The following is a 5,599-nucleotide window of genomic DNA, read 5'->3' on the forward strand; positions in this document are numbered from 1 at the left end:
ATGGCATTTCCAGAATGGGCCAGTGTTTCTCAACCAGTGGAGTTCTCAACGAGTACCACCAGTGATACTTGAGGTAGTGTCTGGTGGAACTTGCAGGACCCCTGGACACCTGTTGCCTGTCACCAAGACCAGGAATGTGACACAACAAACAATGGTAGGAGGTTCCGCTCACTGGGCAGAGCGCCAAAGTGTGTTTTTCAACACTCAAAAAAGTCCTCCTATCTACCTGGAGTCTCTTACTGGTGTTTGTTGAATCACATCTGGCTCTCCAACCCAGAAGGAACTGGTGATGATGTTACAGAATAGGTGGACCATGTGAAGTGGTACAATGGCAGACAAAGCTTGAGAAACTCTTGCCTAGACCCCATTGAAAAGCATCGTTTCCTGGGTACACGCTTTGGACGTGTTTCTCCCAGTTGGAAACCATGTTTCTCTACTTGATTCAGAATCCAGGTTGTCTGTTTCAATTGACAAGGCAGTTTTTAATTTTGCTAAAGAGGTTTACAGAGAAGCTGGAAGGAGTCCTCCTCTTCCCCACCCACCCCCCAACCCAGTAGTACATTACACACTTTAACTAAAGATGTTGAACGCAGCTTATAGAGTGTCAACAGTGTCAAAAATGCCTGCAGGCCCCAATTTACAAAAGTAAGGAACAATGCTGATAATTTAAAAAGGCTATAATCAAAATGAATCACTCAGTCTCATGTTATGGACTAGCCTAGAACCTGAGGCTAAGAGATTCCCTCTTGATCCAGTCCATTAGTTCTACATAAGTTTATGTTTTCTGTATCCCTCTTTCCACAATAAACTAGGAGCCAATAAACTTGTATTTGATTTTTCTGTAGTTAGTATTATACTTCAGCGCTATCACCCTAGGGAGACCCATGTGTGAAAGCAGGCCTGTGCGTATCCCTTTATTTCAAATATTTATAAATATTCATATGTAGGGTTTCCTCCCGGTATCAAGAGGCAGCTCACAATATAGTTTTTCAAAGATAATATAATTTTTAAAATACAATAAAGATAACGAAAACGACCCCAATAAAAAAAAGCAGCAGCATCGATACACACTAAGAACAATACAAAGTAGCACCAAATGGCACCCAGTGGCATATCTAGGGTGTGGCAAGTGAGGACATCCGCCCTGGGCACCACTTGAAGGGGGGCTGGGCACGGACTTACCCATATTCTACCAATGGTGCATTTCTGCACCACTGCCAATGGTGCATTTTTGCACCAGTTTCAGGGGACCTCCAAAAGGAGGTAAATGCCTGCAGAAAAGAATTCAAGGTGTTTCCATATACCTGAAACAGAGATGTTGCAAATGTGCAACACTAGTAGGAAAGGGAATCATTTTTTGCAATGTTGTCCAGGGTGCTAACATGTAGTCCTTATCTAAATCATAACAGAAGCTCCCCTTCTCTTTTCGGACAGGGGTGCAATTTCAGTGCTTACCATGGCACCATTTTCCCTAGATACACCACTGATGGCAGCAAAGCTCATAACAAATAATTAGCAACCCTATAAAACAGAGCCAATAATCTGAAAACAGAGCCATACAGTGACAAAAAAAGAATTAGAATTCACAGACCATGGGCACAATCCTAACCTGCCCTGGAGCAGGCAGGCCAGCAACCCTGCATGGCATCCAAGGCAGGATTGGGGCTCAAGCAACTCAGCTCAGGGAATAGCTTCCCCTTACCCCGGGTAAAGCCGCAGCAGCCCCAATGCAAGTACTCAAATCTGCATCTCCTCGAGAGGTAGTGCAAACCCGAATAGCCCAGGACTGCCGCGGGCTGCCTGGGAATGGAGTTAGGATCTGGCATAACCTCTAGATCCTGCCCCTGCCTCCTGCTCCCCGCCTGCCCACCTACCCCCAGGAACACCCGCCGCCCACCCTCCCCCTGCCCCAAAACGCCTCCTCCCCGCCCTCCCCATGCCCCCCCCCCAGATCCCAATGCCCCCATCAGTGGGAAGGGAGAGAGTCTGCCCTGTCGGTGCCCTGTCAGTGATAAGGGGGAACTCCCAGCCACAGCCATTGGTGGAGCAAAGGTAAGTCCTGGGAGGTGCAGTGGCTTGGGGAAGGTGGCAGGAGCGAGTGAGAGACATTCCTGGATGGAGGGAGGGCTGAACAGAGTATGGAACTGGCCTGGGAGGGGAGTGGGGCAGGTTGAGGCCTCCTCCACTGGATTCTATCCTCCATGTTGGGCTTGGAAACCTGACATGGGCTTCTCAGGTTTGTGCCAGCAAATTAGTTGGTGCAAACTTGAGAAGCCCCATTGCAGGGGCTGGGGCTTTACTTGGACTAAGGGGACAAATTTTTCTTTATAATAAAGTTTCTTTGTCGCTGATGGCATCCAGTTGACCTCCTCTCCCACAGCCTAGGCTGACAGATATTATTGAGCGATTCACCTACTGTGTGGTCCTAAAAAAAAAAATCCTCTGTGGTTTTCTAATTAGTCTACCAAAGATTCTGTGGCATTGTGTTGCTGCCTTTTCACAAGCCACTGACTAGAAGGAGAAGAACCTTTGGCTACCACTGAGACAAACTGATTAATCTATATTCATAATCAGATATTTCTGCGCTACAGTGAGCCACTGAGATCAAATCCTACGCCTCCATGCATTATGCCGGTATATGAAATCAATTGTTTCCAAGTTGCATCCCAGGGAACCCTGCAGGAAGGAAAGGGGATAATCAGTGATGGTAGAAAACTTGCTGGAAAGCCAGAAAACAAGTGTAGTGTCCTATTGACTGATGGGGGCCCATTTCAGGCTTTTAATGAATATAGAAACCTGCTTATACGGAGTCCGATCGTTGATGCATCTTGTTCAGTATACTACAGGGGGTAGAGCAGGAGCTGTAGGGCCCAACTGGAAACATCTTTTGTGGGGTGCCAGGTTCACAGCCAAGACCTGTGGAATCTTAGCGATAGAAATCAAATGTATAATAGACTTTGTATCAATATGGCAGAATGGATCACAATCAAAATGTGTGCTTAAAAAGTGCATGTGAATTAATGGACCAAATGGATGGAGCCAAACACACTTTAATATAAAATTGTAATCAAGACTACAGTAATTACCTTAATGTTGGGCCCCCTTGGGCATGGGGCCCAGCGGGGAGCAATTGGTCCAATTGGCTTAAAGCTGGTCCTTCCAGGGGGCAATTGGTCTCAAAGTTTTCAGGCAAATGGTTTTTTTCAATTTAAGTACCTGCTATTGGTCATGCCAGGGACTGAACCTGGGATCTTATACGTGCAAAGCATGTGCTCCAACTACAGACCATCCTATGCGATCAGAAGAGCTCCCTCTCATTTGCCTCTTTCGCGATTAGAAGGATTGTACAAGTGGAGAACTTCCACTGAGGTCATTGCAGCCTCTGGTCTCTTTAAGCTCTTTGTTGTCTTGTGAGCTCCCTGGGGCACTTGGTGGGCTTCTGTGAGATACAGGAAGCTGGACTAGATGGGCCCTTGGCCTGATCCAGTGGGGCTCTTCTTATGTTCTTATGCATTCACTACACCACAGAGCCATTGCAGTGCCATCAGAGGATGAAGCTGCAGCTCAGCAGAAGAGAGCATACTTTGCATACTGGTGGTCACAGATTCAATTCCCTGTGATTCCAGGAATTCCTGGAAGGCAGTTCCTGGTCTGTTAAAGTCCCATCTGGCAGCCCAGTCCTATGCAAGATGAGTGCCAGCACTGGGTGTCGTAAAAGTGCCATAAAGTGCTTCTCAACACTTGGGTAGTAAGTGGTGTGGGAAGGAGGCCTGGGCTATCCCAAAGGTATTATGTCCAACCTGATGGCCACTGGGACAGGTAAGTGCTGTGGGAGGCAGCGGAGCATGGTGGAGGGTGGAGAGGAGGCAGGGTGGGGCAGGGTGGGGAAGGATAGTTCAGGCCCAGGAAGGGGGCGGAAACAGTGGAGGAGGCCTGCTCTGATCCTAACCCCTATTCCTTTCCTGAAAGCCCTACACAGGGCTACTCAGTGATTTAGCTGGACCCGTGTAGCCCCATTGAGCAGGCTAGGGCTCAACACAGGAGCCCCAATGAGACCTCCCACCTGGTTAGTTCCAGCTCTGGATGCAGCATGGGCCTGGTGGCCTCGTTGCACCAGCTTTGGATAGGATTGGGCTGTGAGACACGTTGCCGGTCAACATTGATGTACCAGTTGTCTGACTAAGCAGAAGGCAGTTCCACAGGAAGATCTACGCTGCCTTTTTGTTACCACTGGTTGGCAACCTTCAGTCTCGAAAGACTATAGTATAAGCCTACAGCACCCGGTATTCCCAGGTGGTCTTCCATCCAAGTACTAACCAGGCCTGACCCTGCTTAGCTTCCGAGATCAGACGAGATTGGGTATGTGCAGGGTAACAGTTGCTGCATATGTTGGTCCACAAATGTTTGTTGGATCTCCCTCTCTCAACTGTCTCCTGCTTTGTTTTACAATAAGTCTCCTGCTTTGTTTTACAATCTTCCACATATGGTCAGTCTCCCCTGTCCAACACCTGTAGACATGATTGATAGCAATATAAACTTTTCATCTTGCTTGTTGAAGAAAATGCCATTTGTAAAACCTGGAAGAACAGAAATAAAAATTCCACCTTGATTTGAGTCATTCAGATCATTTCAGTATAATAGATACCAGCTTCATAGAGAACATTACAGCTTAGCCATATGGGTCCACAGAGTTTACAGGTCAATGTGTCCTGCTAAAACGGTTGTTCCTTAAAAGCAAGACAACCTTTATCATTTAACTGCATATGATTATATTACTGCTTGATTGATGCTATACTTGAATAGTCTTACAATAATGATGCAATTGTTGCGTAAGTCTTACGATACCCTTCCATAATCGTTCCACCACTATTTTCCTAAACAGGATCCCAGAATTTCATGATGAAACTATTTTGAGCTTGCCGTGTCCTACAGAAATGTCTCTCCACCCCTAAATAGCTGAGGCTTCAAAACAGCAGGAAGTTTATTGAAATATGGCACACGCTGTCTCTGTGTTCTGTGAATATCCATTAAAATCAATTAGTGCCTTTATTTCCATAGAGTCTCCTATAATCATTTCCTGAAAGTGCTTCACTAAGATTAATACCGCACATTTTTCAAGTCATTCACAGGCGATCATTATTATTACTTATCAAATAATCAGTGATATTCTCATCATATTCCGTTAGAACTCTTATCCATCAACAGGTTGAACATCCCACCCTCTGAAGGTTCTTTGGACTTATGCCAAAGACATGGCATAGGGCTGAGAAGACGGATTGGGGAGCATAAAACAGCTTATGGAGAGGTGAGTAGATCATCATCATCCACAGGGTTTGTTTGTTTTTAGATTTTTTAATTATTGTAAATTGTTTTTAATGATTGTTTTTAATGTTGTATTTTTAAAAAGTTTGTAAGCCGCCTTGTGTGCCCGTTGGGCAAAAAGGCGGGGTATAAATTAAAATAATAATAATAATAATAATAATAATAATAATAATAATAATAATAATAATAATAATAATAATAATAATAATAATAATACAGGTATTTCTATACCGCCTTTCTTGGTCCTCAGATTTCTCCTTAGACTTTATTCAAGGCA

At 45.2% G+C, this 5,599-nt stretch overlaps 1 pseudogene; it reads right to left on the reverse strand.

The window, feature by feature from the left end:
- Positions 1–4,268: 4,268 nt before the first annotated feature.
- Positions 4,269–4,388, reverse strand: LOC136656468 (5S ribosomal RNA; annotated as a pseudogene).
- Between the last annotated feature and the right edge of the window lie 1,211 nt (positions 4,389–5,599).

Source organism: Tiliqua scincoides, chromosome 6 (genome assembly GCF_035046505.1).
Source record: "Tiliqua scincoides isolate rTilSci1 chromosome 6, rTilSci1.hap2, whole genome shotgun sequence".
NCBI lineage: Eukaryota > Metazoa > Chordata > Lepidosauria > Squamata > Scincidae > Tiliqua > Tiliqua scincoides.